This window comes from Pseudophryne corroboree, chromosome 4 (assembly GCF_028390025.1).
Source record: "Pseudophryne corroboree isolate aPseCor3 chromosome 4, aPseCor3.hap2, whole genome shotgun sequence".
In the NCBI taxonomy this organism is placed as follows: domain Eukaryota; kingdom Metazoa; phylum Chordata; class Amphibia; order Anura; family Myobatrachidae; genus Pseudophryne; species Pseudophryne corroboree.
In genome coordinates this window covers 813,337,995-813,359,635 of record NC_086447.1, presented here as the reverse complement: position 1 = coordinate 813,359,635, position 21,641 = coordinate 813,337,995, and the positions used below count along the sequence as shown (strand labels likewise).

The following is a 21,641-nucleotide window of genomic DNA, read 5'->3' as shown; positions in this document are numbered from 1 at the left end:
GCAGAACAGCACGGGGTTTGAAAGGTGCAGGGTGCTAGAATGAACAGGATATGCATGATCTGCCGGCTGTAATGATCCCGACAGCAGGATCCCGTCCGCCAGAATGCCGTCTGCGGGGCGAGCGCTAGAAAGCCCCTTACGCAGGTTATACTCACCCTCTATGGGTGTCGTGGACACCCAGAGGAAGAATAGCCTGTGTCGCCGGTATTCTGGCGGCGGCATTTCACCCACTGTCGGGATTCCGATGTTGGTATTGTGACCACTGGGATCCCGACTGGCTGTATTTTAACCGCTTCCCGAATGAACACTAGATACTGTATGTATGACTAAGGCAGGCATTTTGGGGGTAGAGCCATATTTGGAACACAGAATGCTTACCAGCCACATCAGTGGGGGGGTCTATTTATCACCATGTGGCGATCGTAATAACCTCCCATCATTGCTTTTCCAGCGATCAAACATTTCTATGGCTATAATTTACCATAAGGACAACTAAACACGTCACTGGTCAGTCTTCTATGCATGCTGTGTGGAAATTAAATAATAATAAATAATAATAATAATAATAATAATAATAATAATAATAATAAATGCCCGTGCTGCACCCCTTCAGTGGAACGCACTCCCCCGCTCCATTAGACTCTCCCCGACCATGCAAAGCTTCAAACGGGCACTAAAAACCCACCTATTCATCAAAGCATACCCTCCCGATGCATAACCCAGTGCTGAAGCCGCGCCTCCATCCCCCTGCCTCATGCCGTGAACATCTCAGCTTTGCTTGCATACTGCCATCAGGCTACCTCCCACTTGGCTGCACCTCTTGTCATCTGTCTGTCGCCCCTCCCCACTAGATTGTTAGCTCTTCAGAGCAGGGCCCTCTTTCCTCTTGTTATCTAAGCCCTCGTCTCGACACATTTCACTCGCAGCTCTCCCCTACTCAACGACCATCTTTATCCTGCTAGTAAAGGCTTATCTCCATCTATGGCCACCAGCCTCTAGTAGTACGATGATCACTCCATCAATACTTACATCTTAGCTGTATTATGTCTTGAGAATGTGTGGTGCTCTTTTACCTGTATTCTATTTCTGTTATTTAATTTACTATAATGCAATGTTTTGTCTCCGTGTACTGTCCTTTGTACGGCGCTGCGAAACACATGTGGCGCCTTATAAATAAAATGTAATAGTAATAATAATAATAATAATAATAATAATAATAATAATAATAATGTTTTAAGTATTTTATCGTTTTAGATTTGAAAAAAAAAAATGCTTAATTTTAATAGAGCATTCAATACCAAGGTGTGGATAGCTAGAAGGACTGTGGTGGTAGTACCTACTTAATAGCCTTTTACACACAATTGCAGGCATTTGGGTTATTATCCCTATAAATCAGACTTTTCAGTCCAATATTTAGGGGACTCTAGTTTTTAGCAAACTGAATGAATCCAGACAACCAAGATCTGCTTCTCGTTAAGCAACAGAAGACAGTCAGTCACTGCACGACATACTGTGAGCAAATGTTAAAGATCTGGAAGAGGTTTTTTTTTTTTCTTCTTTCATTTATATGTACCTGCAGGGTACGTTCTATACACAATCCAGGTGTAAAAAGTCTTTAAACAATGCTCTAGTTTAGTCTAACCAACAATGCACAGTAATCTGCATTAGAGCCAACAGCTGACAAACAAAAGCAGCAATTGTTCTATTTCATCGCTCATAACCGAGATGAAGAGCGACTAAGGTAAGAGACATAGCAGTTGTTCCTAGAAGGTAAACTCGTTATGTCTGGAAGATGCACAGTGCTCTATTTCCCAGCAGGAGTCAGGTAAGGTGCAAGACTTCCAGCAAGCCTCTCTTACATCTGCATAAAACACTTTGCTTGTGTGCGCTGCTAAACATTTGCATATGTTACGCTGATAAAAGATCCTCCTGTTAGGCCTTAGGTCCTTCTATAAATGCAATATAATACTAAATGCTGGATTTTAAAGCTGTGCATGTAAAAAGGCCAATTTGAGAGCGGATGATTAAATGAAATATGAATATCAACCCATTCACACATCACCCATGCTTGCTTAAACAGATTTAGACCAACACAAGATATTTTCCGGACATGAGTGAGCCCAGTTCTCTCTCTGTGTGTCCACTGTAAAGACGTCAGTTGTGCAATGTAACTTTAAGGCCAATAAACACAAACACCTCTCTGATTATACATTCACTTTCTAATATCCAACTGAAGTAGAAGGGCTTATACACTTTAGTCCACTTCCTGTAAATTTAGACATTCTGCCACCATTAAGCTCATTGATGGAAGATGCTAGACAGTGGACAATCTCTTACTCTAGTCTGGTCCACTGACAAATATTTTCTAGTAGGGGTCTTAAATACATTGCTATAAATGATATAAATTCTGAGCTCTAGCTAGCAGGTACATATTTTCCTAAATAAATGGACTTTACCTTCTCTGCCAATTTTCATTTAATAATATGAATGGGAGCTGTCATATTGCTTGATTGGTGATACCATCAATAAACTAAGGAAACAGTGCCATTGTCATAACGAAAATTTTTTTGAATCATCTGATCACAGACAAAAAAAAAAGTGAAGCCCAAAGATCTCTTTACTCTGAAGATGCAAATGTTATCTATTATTTTAGGGTCAGAGTATTTTGTATCATATCCTAGTAACCTATGTGCCATAACCATCAAGACTTTGCTGCACAACAAAGAATTACAGAGCTATACCCTACGCCAGTAGTTCCCAAACTTTTTTGAATCACGGCGCCCTACAGTATCAGAATTTCTTTCACGGCACCCCTAGGCAAAAAAATTTTATTGAGAAATTTAGAAAATAACAACATCAAATTAAGTAAATATATTTATATATAAAGTATATATATGTGTTTATAAGTTATACTTAGGTTCAGTTATGCGATGGTAAAGGGACAAGATTCTCTCCGGTATGTCCACTTATTTTATGATTAGCAGCCACAAGCACTGGTTTTGCTTATTATACTGATCATGAATAATTTGAATTGGTCCTGGACCACCAAACCAGGGCACCCCTGCAAGAGACCCTAAGGCATCCAAGGGTGCCACGGCACACAGTTTGAGAACCACTGCCATATGCTACTTTCCTGTGGGTGATTCGCACTGCATAACTGGAGCTATTTGGTTAAGGTAAGGAACCTTTTTTGCGATGCATATCAGACATTCAATAAGGATTCACAGAGACCAGCACTTTAGGTTTGAATGCTGAGTTTTAACTTAATAGTTTATATAAGAAAACATGCTTTTGGTATCTTTGAAATATCGCTTTCTTCCAAATCATCTGACCAGCAGAAAATTGGTACACAAATACGTATGAATTCTAAATGAAGTATTTTTACTGCATATAGACAAATATAAAAATCACAACTATGTTACATCCATTTACGGTTAGACAAAGAGTAGGGCAGTATGCAAACTGTAGTTTCACATTTGTTGTGGACTACAAGACTAAGCATCTACTGCCAGCCACTAGCCTGCAAGGCAAACTGGAGAACAAGTTACCCAATCATGGTGTAAAATAGCTGAAAGTATCCATCATTCTATGTATATATCTCCAAGCTATTCAATTGTAGCTTCGTGTGGGCGCGATTACTGCCAGCGTCAGCATTTTAGCTCACCCCCCCCCCCTTCCCGGAAATGCGCGAAGTGTGACCCGTATGGCACAATTAGCATGATGACGGGACTCAATTGAATATCGCCACCGTGTTCTCCCATCACGTCAGATAGGAGATAGAGCGTGATAATCAACTGGATTCTGTAATAATCAATACAATGTTTCACTTTATTAGTACCACCAGCCTGATTAAATGTAAGATGTCAAGTGAAACGCGTCGCTAACCCTGGTTAGTAAGGAGACCTCTAGCAGCTATCCTCCAGGGTACTTATATCTAGAGGATGGTCTGGCACAGGGCTCTCTCATCACAAGCACTGATGCTCACTTATGAAACAGATTTTGCTTCTTTTAACCTAAATATCCTTCTGTTTTAAGGTCATAGATTGAAGTGGACACCATACACCGGAGCTAGATGTCCTGGTGTGTGCCTGTAGTGTGTGGACTGGGTGTAGTGTATGTATGTTACCTGTGGTTCCTCCAGGATCAAGACACTTACTGTAGTCTGCTGGTGAACTTCAAAGACAGCAGCCAGACAGTAACAAGGTAAGTGGTGGGGGCAGTAGCAGGAGGGTTTAGTAAATAAAATATACCCTAATTAATGAGGTGACAAGAAGTTAAGGATTCATGGCAAAATCTTGTTGGATGGTGGTAACAGTAAAAGGCATTCAGTAGTAATTACACGATTATACTACAATACTTGATTATTTTTATGAACAAGTAGAACAATGAAACATTGTTATAATGATTAACAAGTCACAACTTATAAAAATGCTGAATGATGCTGTAATCCTGGTCCCCCCCCCCCCCCCAACCCCCCTCTTTTTTTTTTTTTACAGGCACTCTGCTAGCAGTACTGTGCAAAAGTTTAAGGCAGGTGTGGAAAAAACGCTTCAAAATAAGAATGTACCTAGAAGGGGATTCGTTCAATTTGCTGGCTATCGGGTTCCAGGCGGTAATCGGACGCTGTAATCCCGACAGCCGACAATGCCGCCAGCATGCTGCTCTAAGTAGAGAAGGCTGGATACATGTGGCACAGAGAACCCTGTAATGAACTCTGTGTTTGGGATGCAGTTAAAATACCAGCTGTTGGGATGCCGACGTACAGAAGACCGAAAGAGTATTTACACTCGGTCGGTGGGTCCACGCCACCAACCAAGTGGGAATATATCCTAGTGCGAGCGAAGAGAGCCAATGGGTCCATAGTGTGGCGAGCGCAGCCAGCCCGCGAGGGGACTCTATGGGGTGTATTCAATAACTGTCGGAGAGACGGCAGCTTCCGACAGAAATAGGCCGGAAGGGGTTCCGACCTATTCATTAGAGGCAGTTTTTTCAGACGAGTCGAAAATACATTTTAAGGGGGGTATTCAATTCAAGTCGGAACTGCCATCTTGTCGGAAAGCGTCAGTTTCTTACTTTTAGGTCAGATAGTGTTCGGACCTATTAAATTGGGCTGCCATTTTTCCGACAGGTCAGCAATTCCGACTTGTCGGAAAACACGTGGATCAGCGGGATAGCTGCTGATCCGCGTGCTTCTGTCGGAAATGGGGCCAAATCAGACAGGTTTTGGCACCCTTTACGACAAACTCAATCAGACTTGAAAACAAGTCAGATTAAGGCGAGGAGACGGGGATGAGAGGTAATTTGCCTGGCCGCCCACGGCCAGGCACCTCTCTCCCTGCAGCACCTCCCCCCGTTGCCGCAGACATGTCCCCCCGCTGCCAGCTCCCCCTACTGGCTGCCGCTGTCCAGCTTACCCCCACCGCCATTAGTCCCCCCCGCCAGCTACCACCATCTGCACTCCCCGCCGCCGCCGTCAGTGCACCCAGCAGCCGCCCACAGCAGCGGCAGGGCAGGACCCCGGGTACGGCCAAATCAGACAGTCTGATTTGGCCATCTATTGAATAGGGGTTGTCGGATCCATTTCTGACAAATGCATGTCGGAATGGATCCGAATCTTATTAAATACACCCCTATGCCTCGCTGCCAGGATTCGGACAGACGGGATTCCGCTGTCAATATACGGACAGAAGTCATCCCATCTGTCGGTAAAACATACAGATTCCAGGTATTCTAGTCCCCACCAGTCAGATTTATACCTGCTCAGAGCAAACTGAACACAGGTCACTTCTCTCCTCCCCCCCCCCCCCCCATGAAACAGGCTCAAGCTCTATGGTAACCCGGGACTAACATGCGGAACTGACTGTACAGTGCAGTCAGAATTGTTACCCAATGGCAGTTTGCTGATGCCCAGGATATTACTACACTTTTATCCCTGTCAGACATGAGCCATGGCCCCGACACAGCTCCAACCAGTGTCTCAGTTAGGGACCCCATTTCACTTTGCATCTTGGACCTGTGAAATTTCCGTGCTGAGTCAGTTCACACTAAACCAGTGTCTGCCCTGGCATTCAGTGTAGGTTGGTTCTAAATCGGAGTGGGGTAAGGGACCTTTGACGTCACCAGGGGGCGGAGCCACATCACCAGGGGGAGGAGCCAGGCCCGAACAAGGTACCTGAAAAGTACCCTCGGTGGCTCACTTTGCTCGCCACGCTTCAGGCTCGGTGGCTCGCTCCGCTAAGCTTGCCACCGGGTTTCTAAAGGTAATAGCTGGTGGCGTGGATAGTAGAAGAACTATCCCACTGGCCTAGCTCCTCCCCCTGGTGATGTGGCTCCTCCCCCTTACGTCATAGGTCCCTTGGGCCACTTGAATCTAGCATCTACCATTCAGTGTAACTCATTGCGCAATGTGCTCTGGCGCCGGCTGATGAGGTCATCTGCAAGTGCCCCAAACAGCCAATCAAGTATTTTCTAGGCAACCTGTTTCTAAAAAAACCTGGATCACACTCTAGACTAGGGGTGGGCAACAGGCGGCCCGCAGGCCGGATCCGGCCCGCGGACCGATCCTGCCTGGCCCGCTGTGCCCCACCAGAGTGCAATGACAAGAGGCCCGACAGGCCGCTTGTCATTGCACAGCTCTCAGACGCGGCGCCGCTGAGGAAATCCCGGTCACGTCACAGGGTCAGCTGACCGGGATTTCCTCTATCATGCGCTGGGCGGCGCTGGGCGGCACGGGGGGCGGCGCTTGGCGGGCACTGCAGTGGGGTTTCGGAGCAGAAGCGGCCAGTGGGGAGCACTGCGAAGGCCAGTGGGGAGAAGAAACGGCGGCCAGCGGGGAGAAGAAGCGGCGGCCAGCGGGGAGAAGAAGCGGCGGCCAGTGAGGAGAAGCGGCGGCGGCAGCAGCAGCAGTGCGGATCATCAGACAGCAGGGATCGTCTGCCACTGACAAATAGGTAAACCCCCTGTCCTGGATAAAGCTAAAGCTGCCATATAAGTTCAGGGGAGGGGAGTTAAAAACGGTTATATGGGTTTAGGGGAGGGGGAGGGGGGGGGGGAGGGTAAGGACTGCTATATAGGTTTAGGGGAGGGTGGGGAAAGGGGGGTAGGGACTGTCTGCCGTAATGTGTAAAAACGGGGGCCCTGTCTGCCGTAATGTGTAAAAACGGGGGTGCTGTCTGCCGTAATGTGTAAAAACGGGGGCACTGTCTGCCATAATGTATAAAACGGGGACGCTGTCTGCCGTAATGTATAAAAACGGGGGCGCTGTCTGCCGTAATGTATAAAAACGGGGGCGCTGTCTGCCGTAATGTATAAAAACGGGGGCGCTGTCTGCCGTAATGTATAAAAACGGGGGCGCTGTCTGCCGTAATTATAAAAATGGGGGTGCTGTCTGTCGTAATCTGTAAAAAGGGGACGCTGTCTGTCGTAATGTGCAAAAAGGGGGACGCTGTCTGCCGTAATGTGTAAAAAGGGCACGCTGTCTGCCGTAATGTGTAAAAAGGGATCTCTTTTTGAGTATTATGTGTGTGGCCCTCGAATATTCGCTGGAAGTGTTAAGCGGCCCCCCAGCTGAAATAATTGCCCACCCCTGCTCTAGACGGAACAGACGGAATAAACCTGGTGCAGGACAGGGTCACGCACCTGGGAGGTCTGACCCGGGCCGGGTCTGTTCACACATCACCAAGACCCAGATCGAGACAAAAGCCCCGGCGAAATCCCGGGACTATGTCTGAAATGGGTATAACTGGATTATTCTTTCTTCAAGAACAATGAGCAAAATGACATGACCTTTCACAAGTGGAAAAAAGCATGCCCAACAACTTTCATACAAAGAACTTTTTCATATCACAGATCATTAATGGTGATGGCTTAATTACCCTTAGCACAGAGTTCACTCAGCATCATGAGTAATACTGCAAATCACTGCTCACTGGTAGGAGGAAATCTCAGCTGTCGGGAGACCCACATCATTTGTGCCTTAATAATCATCCCCATATTTGAAAGACGGAGAGAACAGCTGATTCTCCCCTCACAAAGCCTCCACATTACATTGCAGTAACTCAGAGCTGTGTGTGTGGGCTGGCTGGAACATTTAACATGTTAATAAGATGGATATTTAAAGCAGCTGGCAGAGTTTTCCAGAACCAAAAAGATAAGCCCACACTTAGAACAAGGAGAAGATGCAAGTGTGTAGCTGCATAACACATTTCTCGCTTACTGCCGCTGAAATGGTTAAATTGACCCAGTAACGTCATCACATTTTCTTATTTGAAACCTTTCAGAGTAACCAGTTTGCCGGGCGGTTCTATCACCCCAAATAAACAGCAAAGCCTTATGCAGAGTACACTCTAGATGATATATTGGATGATTTTTGTTGCTTTGAGCTGATGTGGCCACTGTATGATACACCGCGCTGTCACACAACATATCGTTCAGTGTGTACGGCCAACCAGCTTACTGTTCCATCGGCCATGCTGACAGCCACAATCCAGGATAGTCTAGTATGTACCTAGCATGAGATTGCCTGTGCAATGGGGGCTGCACCATTTCATTCACCCCTGTGGCAAGTAAGCTACGGAAATCATAAGTGGTACAACCCCTGACAAATATCCAACACCTGTCAATGGATGTATCCAGTGGCTGCACAGTAGTTTATACCCATATGAGAAAGGAACACGCTTGCATGTTTGTAGCGCCCTATAAATCTTCTCTAATGACATCTGGCTGTGACACAGGCCATCCTCAGGGTCAGGTGTTGGGTAGCACTGCTGAGCGCTACAAAACATAAAAACAAGTTCCACAGCCTGCATCCTCCTCCTTGCTGCTCATTAGTGATAGACTGGCCTGATTCTCCATATCTGAAAGAACCAAGCAGTGCCACGTTCTGAGGGCAGGATCTCACACTATAATGATCTGCTCATTGCTGAATAGGGTGCACTTACCAGCTCCTGCTTAGCCATGAATGTCAATGTAAAGAATGTTTGTAGTCTATCACTACTACTTCCGGAACAGGAGACGATGCATTGTGTGTGTGCCCGGCTGCTATAAGTACCCAGCACATGCCAACAGCCTAACACTGCTTCGCTTATAGCTTGGCTTGCCATAATATCCCTTTAATCCATGACATCCATGATTTACACAAGTTTGTGGATTGCTAAATTCAAGCCTGCCATTCACCTGTTTTTAAATCAGCCATGGAACCTGCGTAAATCAGTGCTGTCCCAAATTAAAAGGATAATATGGCAAGCCTACTTATAGGTCTTCTCAGGGCAGGAAATGGCAATTACTAGTAGTGGCTAACGTCCACAAAAAAACATTCTTGTCCATGATAACTTATTGCTCAGGACTACTGGCAAGGCTGTGCAAACAGACATTGAAACCACATGACACATGGTAGTACGGATTAGCATTACTGCCTCACAGTACTGAGGTTGTGGGTTTAATTCCCACCACGGCCCTAACTGTGTGGAGTTTGTATAGTCTCCCCAAGCTTGCGTGGGTTTCCTCCAGATACTCCATTTTCAGACCACATTCCAAATATATACTGGTAGCTTAACTGTCTCCAAACAAACATGAACCCTAGTAGGTACACGTGTGTGCATAGGCAGACTAGATGGCCCAAGTGGTTCTTATCTGTTGTCTGTTTCTATGACTGTATACCATGGCTTTATGTTCTTAAAGCAGCGTTACCACTTAATTGTAAAGTTTTCTCTGCATATCAATTTATTTGCATAAAAGTGCTCGTTGCCCCATAGTGCTCTGAGTAACTTTATGCTAAGTAGGGCTGATTTCAGCCAGCAAAGGGTGCGAGATTGGGTGCCGTTGCCAGCGCTGAAACGCTGGGGCAATGGCACCTCACACCCTTCGTAAGCAATAGGATTGACCCCTTATGTGGGATCCACAAAATCAAGGACATGTCTGTTCTTTAGCTGCATGGTAGACTCTACTTCCACCGGCCACTCCCCTCACACCACTGATTGGACATCATGGAGGTGAACTGGGACCTGCTCAGCTGCTGAAAGTTATACACATTAATGAAGCGCTGTAGAAATGTGAGAAAAGTATGTAGAATTTGGTATCGCAGTATGGCGGCACTTGATAGGAAGCATCTGAGCTTTTGGATTAGCGAACTACAGCAAACAAGGAATAAACACTCAGATCTGAATTTATTTGCTGCACTATGAGCAGAAATACAGATATTAATAGGGTACTCATAGAAACAAATGATTTCAGGCCGTTGACATTTACAAACTCTTTACATCATTAGAAATACAGCATTGGAGTTAGTAGGGAAAGTGTAACGCCATCTACTTCCTGTTGTATAGTATATGAACACAGCAAAACGTCACATTGGCATTCACCTGGGATTTCCCCTATCTGAAAAATCTCTGGATACCTGGAACAATGCAACAAATCTACAATAAATGTAATACTCTGCAATGTATGGATCTAATGTAGTAATGCACAACAGATTAACTGCAGTAACAGGTGACACTCACTACAGCAGGACAGTGACATGGGGTATGAGGTGTCCTAGTGTATAGACACCTGTCAGAATAGGCTGAAAGAGAGAAGCCAGAAAAACAAAGAACTAGGAGCCAGATGTACTAAGCTTTTGAGAGTGATAAAATGGATGGAGATACATGGCCCAACAGAATTAGCAACAAGACAGTAAGGAGCAGATTGGCTAGTACTTTAGCTCTATTCATTTTGTCTCTCCAAGGTTTAGTACATCTCTCCCTAGATCTTGTTATTAATCACTTGACCTTACAAATCTTTGCATAAATGAACCCATATTGCTTAAAACGCATTCTACTAAACGGGAGGCATTCAATTTGCCGATTGTCGGGATCCCAGCTGTCAGGAGACTGACGCCGGAATCCCGACAATCGGTGAAGTACTGGAGGTCGGAATCCTGACCAACGGCAGAAATCCCCCACTTGGGTGGTGGTCCACAGCGCCACCTGAGGAGGAATATGTCGCCACGGGGCCCGAAACGCGGCCAGCCCGCGAGGATACATGCTGCGCTAGCCGCTTATATTCCGGATGTTGGGATCCCGGCGTCGGCCTCCCAGCCGCCGGGATCCTGACAGCCAGGATATCAGACGGATCCCGTGCTAGACACAAGCTTAACTAATGGGCAGGTTTAAAGTAAGCAGTTGGTGTATTTGACACCTTGTCTGACAGCATCATCATATTGGGGATACAATAAGAGGAAAACACATTTCCTGACTCGCTTACAGGAATTCAGATCACCCACTACAAAGGCTCTCCTACACAGCCCCAAGAATTAACCAGGTCAACAGCACAACACAAGCATAGTTTAGTAAAAGTGATTATACTATTACATATTGCTCAAACAAATGCAATTTCGAAATGTTGAGGGATAATTAGCTTGTTTTATAGATGTGCTGTGATGTAACTGATACAACTTAACACACACAAACACACACACACACACACACACACACACACACGATGGAGCACTTTGGATTGAGCATGGATGGCGTAGTGGCTAGCATTACTGCCTCACAGCACTGAAGTCATGAGTTCAAATCCCGGTCATGGCTCATTCATCTGTGTGGAGTTTGTATGATCTCTATGCGTTTGCGTGGGTGTCCTCCTTCCACACTCTAAGAACACACTGATGGGTTTATTGGCACAAGTTTGTTTGTACATGTGAATGACTGAATAGGGTTTGTAAAGCACAGTGGAATATAGGCGTTAATAAAATAAGTTTAAAAGTATGTCCTTAAATTAGACTATGAATTAAGAGAAACCCAGTAAAATACTTGTATGAGGGGCTTGTAAGAAAGAAGCATCCTGCCACACCGCTGTCTCAGTTTCTTCTCCAAGCACTACACAGCTAAGGGGGAGATGTACTAAGCAGTGATAAAAGAAGAGAAGTGAGCCAGTGGAGAAGTTGCCCATAGCAACCAATCAGCTGCTCTGTATACTTTTATAGTATGCAAATGATAAATGTTACGTCAATGCTGATTGGTTGCCATGGCCAACTTCTCCACTGGCTCACTTTTCCACTTTTAAATCGCTGCTTAGTGCATCTCCCCCTTAGTCCTCACAACGTACAAAACAAACCACACGGCACAGACTGCCAACACAGCAAGGCCTACTGAGAGAATAGAGTCACATACCTTCATATCACATAGTAAAGATTCCGCTTTGGTTGTTAGAGAAATATATCTAGAGCAAATGTGGCAATATCCTTCAGCAACTCTTCCTGGCACACACAATATCCTGATTGCCTGCTTTCTTTTACTTATGTGTTTCGTGATGCATGCTGACTCAGACGGGTGGGAAGGTGCTATGCAAAACAGGTAAACACCATCCTGCAACCAATAGGACAGGCTGAGATCTGACTCATAGCTCCTGAGCTTCCACACATTGATCCCTGGCTTCTAAAGGAAGGGAAAGGATGCACGACTTCGCCAACAGCTTCTAACACACACCTCCTACATAGCACAGACGACGGGGAGTGCTGATGGATAGCAAGTCGCTGCAACACTAGCTTATGCAGGACATGCGATACACACCTCCCAGCCATTCAAGTCACATACTGTATCAAAACGAGAGGGTTCAGCCTGGTACTTCTATTTCCTCGCTGGTTGGTCTTGCATCGGATGGCACTTTACAAATTACAGATCATCTCTAACCTAACGCTCTTTGAGAATGAGCTCAGCTGATCACTGGATAGCAAAGGACGCACACTGGTACTGGTGTTTATGCCACTTCATAGTTGAACTAAACCGGTTAATTACATGTCTCCACCATATAGGGGAGTGTGGAGGACAAGTTACTGTACGAGACAGTGTCTGCCAATGACAGCAGGGGAGCTTCCTGCTGGAATACACATGACTGCATTCAACGGGGGCTTCTGAAGGGGATGTAAACGGTACCAAGCTACACAACAGTGACTGCATTATTACAGTGCTTCCAGATGAAAGATTGGGAGGGGGTGATATAGAGTCAGCTTGATCTTTGTATTCTCATTTTTTTTGTAACGCAGACAAAACTATACTCGCTGAAAATTACCAGGCACCAATTTAACAAACAAAAAGTGATTCACAAAGCTGCAAACTACAGATGTACAATGCACAGTAGTTTATGTTTTTATGCTACTGCCACAGCTACAATTACAGGACTGAAATCATTTTTATGAGGGGGGACCCAGAGAAACCGATATGCTTATCAGTGGCACACTTAGGGAGGGTTTGTGGGTAACTAGAAACCCCCCTGTGCTGGAATAGACACATCCTCATGGCGACTGCAGAATATTCTACATGCTGTATACAGCCAGACATAGAAGAGAAAATACTAGGATTGGCCATTGTCCACTGGTGGTTAACAACCACCGATGGTAAACCTCCGATGACCGATGGCACAGAACCCTGCAATGTTTTTTTTCTTCTCCAGTGTATCCCAGCACGCCAAGACCTAGAGCATAGCCCCGCCCCCACTGTGAACCGCAAAGCCCTGTCCCCACCGATGGCCCTTCCTAGAAAACAATAGGGATGGACACTGGTGGAAGTCTGCCATCAAAGTTTTTAATGTCATTGTAACTAAACATCGCATCAAAAGAAAAACAATGGAAAAAAAAAACCATATGGCTGATTTATGCATGCGCAAGAACCACCTACATTGGTTCTCAATGTTAAATAGCTGAATTGAGCTGTATTTTAAAATCGAATGGCCATAGATTCCATGCCATTCGATGGTGGCTGCTATCAAAAAGAAGCCAATGAATGGTAACCCTACCATCACAAAAAGAAACATTAATGGTGTTAGACCATTGGAATTTGGGGTCCTTAGAAACAGTGCAGCTAACTCCATTTGAGGAGTGCAGACTCCGCCCCCAGCTCTATCTGGGTGAACAGTTTCCTTGTTCCCTCTGCAGCAGGCAACATTGGAAACAGTTCAGTTAGGCTGGATACACATCAGGATAATGTGTATCCAATTGGACTGGAGGACTGATGTTATGATATATCGCATGGCTGTACACACTGCACAATCCGGTGTACAACCGCGCAAGAAACCGTTACTCGTTGCATTCACCTGTATGCTGCCGTAAGCCTGGTCGGTCCATCTGACATATAGCACATCAGAGGGGACGACCCAAAAGCGCGCAATTGCGTGTACACACAGAGCGATATAGCAGATTCGCGTCTGAACAATCGGTCGTCCAATATATAGCCTGATGTGTATCGGCCTAAGGGGGTAATTCAGATCTGATCGCTGGGCTGCGTTTTTTGCAGTCCTGCGATCAGATAGACGCCGCCTACAGTGGGAGTGTATTTTCGCTGTGCAAGTGTGCGATGCTGTGTTAGCAGAGCTGCTATAAATCAGTGTGTGCAGTCTCTGCGCAGCCCAGGACTTACTCTTCCAGTGCCATTGAATCCTGCTGATCGGGGCTGGAGCGGACATCAGACACCCTTCCCTGAAAACGCTTGGGAACACCTGCGTTTTTCCTGACACTCCCTGTAAACAGTCAGTTACCACCCACAAATGGCCTCTTCCTGTCAAACGCCCATGCGAATGATCCTTCGCACCAACCCGTCGCTGATCAGCGATGCCCGTTGTAGCTGGCCGACGCGCCTGCGCATTGCGGTGCATATGTATGCGCAGTTTGGACCTGATCACCCGCTGTACGAAACGCACAGCAGCGATCAGATCTGAATGACCCCCTAAGTACCTGCTACTCAATTGATTTGAGCACAGAGACTGCTACAATGTAAAGGTGAGCAGCAGGTGTTTCTATCCAGCTGCAGGCAGATGCATTCAGCAGAGCAGGAGAGAGCAGACTGACAGCGTTGATTCTCCTCATTCCCTGCTGTAGGAGGATTGTATGTATGTACGTACGTACATCTGCCTCTCCCCCCCCCCCCCCCCCAATTTCTGTTCCCTCCTTCTGTTTATGCATTTCGGTCTCTTTCTTATACCCTTTTGTGTAGAGTTTTGTCCTGTCATCCCATCTGTACATCAATGGAACACAAAGTAGCTTTCAGTTACCCAGAACCTCCTTCTAACCCTACAAGAACGCTCTCCTCACATCTGAAAATGTGCAGGTGATGACAATTTAAACGTAAAATATATATTTTTTCTAATTAGATTAATGTGGTGCTGCCATGCAGAGATGCCAACAGGGCAGATATTATGGTAAAACTAATACAGCCACATTACTTGTATTTGGGGACAGCCACATACCCAATTGTAAAGCAAAATGGAATGTGCTGACACTATGGGCCTGATTCATGTTTGGAAGTAAAGCAAACAAAGCAAGGAACTTTGGGGTCTATTTACTAAGCCTTGAATGGAGATAAAGTCGCTGGAGATAAAGTACCAGCCAATCAGCTCCTAACTGCCATATCACAGGCTGTGTTTTAAAAATGACAATTAGGAGCCGATTGGCTGGTACTTTATCTCCAGCGACTTTATCTCCATCCAGTGCTTAGAAAATAGACCCCTTTGTGCCTGGATTAAACCATGTTGCCATGCAAGGGATTAAAATACATATATATTTTTTTCTGTGCAGGGTAAATACTGGTTGCTTTTGCATGTAGCCCACAAATGTTAGACAGCTTTATTTTTACACTGCAGTTTAATTTCAGTTCGAGCACACCCCACCCAGATCTAACTCTCTACACATGGTTTTGTTCAGTTGCTTCCTTATTTGCTTTACTTACATGAATCAGGCCCTATCTCTAGAGTTGGCTGCAAATGTGGGTGTAATTTATGGCCAATGTGTACTAAATAACCCCTCCCATCAGGTGAAATCCCCTCCCCTTCTTGTCCCATGCAGTATAACCTCTCCTCCTCCTCTCATCCTGTAAAGCATAACCTTCTTCTCTCATTCCATACAGCAAAACCACTCATCCCCTTACAGCATAACCCCCTACCTCTCTCACCCCTTCCAGCATAATCCCCTCCCTCTCTCGCCCCTTCCAGCATAACCCCCTCCCTCTCTCTCTCGCCCCTTCCAGCATAACCCCCTCCCTCTCTCCCCCCTTCCAGCATAACCCCCTCCCTCTCTCCCCTTCCAGCATAAACCCCTCCCTCTCTCTCGCCCCATCCAGCATAACCCCCTCCCTCTCTCTCTCGCCCCTCCAGCATAACCCGCTCCCTCTCGCAGATTCCAGCAAACCCCTCTCCCGCCCCTTCCAGCATAACCTCCTCCCTCTCTCGCATCTTCCAGCATAACCCCCTCCCTCTTTCGCCCCTCCAGCATAACCTGCTCCCTCTCGCCAATTCCAGCAAACCCCCTCCCTCTCTCGCCCCTTCCAGCATGACCCCCTCCCTCTCTCGCCCCTTCCAGCATAACCCCCTCCTTCTCCCACACCATACAGCATAACCCCCTCCCTCTCTCTCGCCCCTTCCAGCATAACCCCCTCCCTCTCACCCCTTCCAGCATAACCCCCTCCCTCTCTCCCCCCTTCCAGCATAAACCCCTCCCTCTCTCGCCCCTTCCAGCATAACCCCCTCCCTCTCTCGCCCCTTCCAGCATAACCTCCTCCCTCTCTCGCCCCTTCCAGCATAACCCACTCCCTCTCTCCCCCTTTCCAGCATAACCCCCTCCCTCTCTCTCCCCCCTTCCAGCATAACTCCCTCCCTCTCTCCCCCCTTCCAGCATAACCCCCTCCCTCTCTCTCGCCCCTTCCAGCATAACCCCCTCCCTCTCTCTCTCCCTCCCCTTCCAGCATAACTCCCTCCCTCTCTCTCCCCTTCCAGCATAACTCCCTCCCTCTCTCCCCCCTTCCAGCATAACCCCCTCCCTCTCTCTCGCCCCTTCCAGCATGACCCCCTCCCTCTCTCGCCCCTTCCAGCAAGACCCCCCCTCCCTCTCTCGCCCCTTCCAGCATGACCCCCTCCCTCTCTCGCCCCTTCCAGCATGACCCCCTCCCTCTCTCGCCCCTTCCAGCATGACCCCCTCCCTCTCTCGCCCCTTCCAGCATGACCCCCTCCCTCTCTCGCCCCTTCCAGCATGACCCCCTCCCTCTCTCGCCCCTTCCAGCATGACCCCCTCCCTCTCTCACACCATACAGCATAACACTCTCTCGCCCCTTCCAGCATAACCCCCTCCTTCTCCTACACCATACAGCATAACCCCCTCCCTCTCCCACACCATACAGCATAACCCCCTCCCTCTCCCACACCATACAGCATAACCCCCTCCCTCTCCCACACCATACAGCATAACCCCCTCCCTCTCCCACACCATACAGCATAACCCCCTCCCTCTCACCCTATACAGCATAACCCCCTCCCTCTTTCACACCATACAGCATAACCCCCTCCCTCTCACCCCATACAGCATAACCCCCTCCCTCTCACACCATACAGCATAACACCCTCCCTCTCACCCCATACAGCATAACCCCCTCCCTCTCTCACACCATACAGCATAACCCCCTCCCTCTTCCACACCATACAGCATAACCCCCTCGCTCTCCCACACCATACAGCATAACCCCCTCCCTCTCACCCCATGCAGCATAACCCCAGTCCGGTTTCACATTCATTGGTTTATTTCTCCCTCTGCATTTCCTGGCTTCTTCGTAGTGATCACAGGGATGAACGTTTACTCCATAAATTAGGCGTGCACACCAACAAGACAGAATTTTACACTCAGAAATATTAAATGCTAATAAAAATACCCAAATTAAAAAATGTATTTAAATAAGTTTCAAAAAGATGGAGACTGAGCATTTAACTGGTAAAACCCATTACAACAGGAAAGAAAAGGAAAGTTGTATTAAGGGGTTGAGCTAAAAGGGACAGTAAAGGAGTACCTCAACGTGACATCTACTTGTACTCTGATGTGCAGTCCAATCATGGGACGCAAGGCTGCAAAGGTGTGCACAAAGGCTCATTCAAGAATGAGCAACAAACTGGCATTTGGTGGGCGATATAGGTGCATCTGGTTTTCTGGTCTGGCACTGTAATGTATCTCAATTCAATGCCATGCTTAGCGCTGTACATTTCTTCTTTAGAAATAGAGTTCCCATAACAGTTAATCAAAATTTAATTATTTGTTCTCAAGGTTTCGTACACTATTCTAAAATACAAATAAAAAAAATAAATAAATAAATAAAGCGTCTACATCTTCTCTAATCATCTTTTATCGCCAATTCTCAAAAACGGCAGCATGCACTTATCTACTGTATATGGAGTGAGCCAATATTTATATTAGGTAAATAGAGAAATAATAAATAAAAATAATAAGAATTTACTTACCGATAATTCTATTTCTCATAGTCCGTAGTGGATGCTGGGGACTCCGAAAGGACCATGGGGAATAGCGGCTCCGCAGGAGACTGGGCACAAAAGTAAAAGCTTTAGGACTACCTGGTGTGCACTGGCTCCTCCCCCTATGACCCTCCTCCAAGCCTCAGTTAGGATACTGTGCCCGGACGAGCGTACACAATAAGGAAGGATTTTGAATCCCGGGTAAGACTTATACCAGCCACACCAATCACACCGTACAACTTGTGATTTGAACCCAGTTAACAGCATGATAACAGAGGAGCCTCTGAAAAGATGGCTCACAACAATAATAACCCGATTTTTGTAACAATAACTATGTACAAGTATTGCAGACAATCCGCACTTGGGATGGGCGCCCAGCATCCACTACGGACTATGAGAAATAGAATTATCGGTAAGTAAATTCTTATTTTCTCTAACGTCCTAGTGGATGCTGGGGACTCCGAAAGGACCATGGGGATTATACCAAAGCTCCCAAACGGGCGGGAGAGTGCGGATGACTCTGCAGCACCGAATGAGAGAACTCCAGGTCCTCCTCAGCCAGGGTATCAAATTTGTAGAATTTTGCAAACGTATTTGCCCCTGACCAAGTAGCTGCTCGGCAAAGTTGTAAAGCCGAGACCCCTCGGGCAGCCGCCCAAGATGAGCCCACTTTCCGTGTGGAATGGGCTTTTACAGATTTTGGCTGTGGCAGGCCTGCCACAGAATGTGCAAGCTGAATTGTACTACAAATCCAACGAGCAATCGTCTGCTTAGAAGCAGGGGCACCCAGCTTGTTGGGTGCATACAGGATAAACAGCGAGTCAGATTTTCTGACTCCAGCCGTCCTGGAAACATATTTTCAGGGCCCTGACTACGTCCAGCAACTTGGAATCCTCCAAGTCCCTAGTAGCCGCAGGCACCACATAGGCTGGTTTAAGTGAAATGCTGAAACCACCTTAGGGAGAAATTGAGGACGAGTCCTCAATTCTGCCCTGTCCGTATGAAAAATTAGGTAAGGGCTTTTATAGGATTAAAGCCGCCAATTCTGATACACGCCTGGCTGAAGCCAGGGCTAACAGCATTACCACTTTCCATGTGAGATATTTTAAGTCCACAGTGGTGAGTGGTTCAAACCAATGTGATTTTAGGAATCCCAAAACTACATTGAGATCCCAAGGTGCCACTGGAGGCACAAAAGGAGGCTGTATATGCAGTACCCCCTTGACAAACGTCTGAACTTCAGGAACTGAAGCTAGTTCTTTTTGGAAGAATATTGACAGGGCCGAAATTTGAACCTTAATGGACCCTAATTTGAGGCCCATAGACAGTCCTGTTTGCAGGAAATGCAGGAATCGACCCAGTTGAAATTCCTCTGTAGGGGCCTTCCTGGCCTCACACCACGCAACATATTTACGCCAAATACGGTGATAATGTTGCACAGTTACATCCTTCCTGGCTTTGATCAGGGTAGGGATAACTTCATCCGGAATGCCTTTTTCCTTCAGGATCCGGCGTTCAACCGCCATGCCGTCAAACGCAGCCGCGGTAAGTCTTGGAACAGACATGGTCCCTGCTGGAGCAGGTCCTTTCTTAGAGGTAGAGGCCACGGGTCTTCCGTGAGCATCTCTTGAATTTCCGGGTACCAAGTCCTTCTTGGCCAATCCGGAGCCACGAGTATAGTCTTTACACCTCTCCTTCTTATGATTCTCAGTACCTTGGGTATGAGAGGCAGAGGAGGGAACACATATACTGACTGGTACACCCACGGTGTTACCAGAGCGTCCACAGCTATTGCCTGAGGGTCCCTTGACCTGGCGCAATATCTGTCCAGTTTTTTGTTGAGGCGGGACGCCATCATGTCCACCTTTGGTTTTTCCCAACGGTTCACAATCATGTGGAAGACTTCTGGGTGAAGTCCCCACTCCCCCGGGTGAAGATCGTGTCTGGTGAGGAAGTCTGCTTCCCAGTTGTCCACTCCCAGAATGAACACTGCTGACAGTGCTATCACATGATTTTCCGCCCAGCGAAGAATCCTTGCAACTTCCGTCATTGCCCTCCTGCTTCTTGTGCCGCCCTGTCTGTTTACGTGGGCGACTGCCGTGATGTTGTCCGACTGGATCAACACCGGCTGACCCTGAAGCAGAGGCCTTGCCTGACTTAGGGCATTGTAAATGGCCCTTAGTTCCAGGATATTTATGTGAAGTGACGTTTCCATGCTTGACCACAAGCCCTGGAAATTTTTTCCCTGTGTGACTGCTCCCCAGCCTCTCAGGCTGGCATCCGTGGTCACCAGGACCCAATCCTGAATGCCGAATCTGCGGCCCTCTAGGAGATGAGCACTCTGTAACCACCACAGGAGAGACACCCTTGTCCTTGGAGACAGGGTTGTCCGCTGATGCATTTGAAGATGCGATCCGGACCATTTGTCCAGCAGATCCCACTGAAAAGTTCTTGCGTGGAATCTGCCGAATGGAATCGCTTCGTAAGAAGCCACCATCTTTCCCAGGACCCTTGTGCATTGATGCACTGACACTTGGCCTGGTCTTAGGAGGTTCCTGACTAGGTCGGATAACTCCCTGGCTTTCTCCTCCGGGAGAAACACCTTTTTCTGTACTGTGTCCAGAATCATCCCTAGGAACAGCAGACGTGTCGTCGGAATCAGCTGCGATTTTGGAATATTTAGAATCCATCCGTGCTGTCGTAGTACTACTTGAGATAGTGCTACTCCGACCTCTAACTGTTCTCTGGACCTTGCCCTTATCAGGAGATCGTCCAAGTAAGGGATAATTAAGACGCCTTTTCTTCGAAGAAGAATCATCATTTCGGCCATTACCTTGGTAAAGACCCGGGGTGCCGTGGACAATCCAAACGGCAGCGTCTGAAACTGATAGTGACAGTTCTGTACCACAAACCTGAGGTACCCTTGGTGAGAAGGGCAAATTGGGACATGGAGGTAAGCATCCTTGATGTCCAGAGACACCATATAGTCCCCTTCTTCCAGGTTCGCTATCACTGCTCTGAGTGACTCCATCTTGAACTTGAACCTTTTTATGTAAGTGTTCAAGGATTTCAGATTTAAAATGGGTCTCACCGAGCCGTCCGGCTTCGGTACCACAAACAGCGTGGAATAATACCCCTTTCCCTGTTGTAGGAGGGGTACCTTGATTATCACCTGCTGGGAATACAGCTTGTGAATGGCTTCCAATACCGCCTCCCTGTCGGGGGGAGACGTTGGTAAAGCAGACTTCAGGAACCGGCGAGGGGGAGACGTCTCGAATTCCAATTTGTACCCCTGAGATACTACCTGCAGGATCCAGGGGTCCACTTGCGAGTGAGCCCACTGCGCGCTGAAATTCTTGAGACGGGCCCCCACCTTGCCTGAGTCC

The 21,641-nt window shown here is 47.0% G+C and overlaps 1 protein-coding gene across 2 annotated transcripts in view; it reads right to left on the bottom strand.

Moving 5' to 3' along the window:
- PELI1 (pellino E3 ubiquitin protein ligase 1) overlaps positions 1 to 21,641 on the bottom strand; it is a 73,393-nt gene that overhangs the window by 23,666 nt on the left and 28,086 nt on the right. Inside the window, exon 1 of one of the 2 annotated variants that reach the window (XM_063918441.1) lies at positions 12,150 to 12,361. The exons of the other annotated variant lie outside the window; for it this stretch is intronic. The gene's annotated coding sequence lies outside the window, so the exon portion shown is untranslated. Of the gene's footprint in view, positions 1 to 12,149; positions 12,362 to 21,641 lie in introns of those variants that run through there. 2 annotated transcript variants of the gene reach the window in all.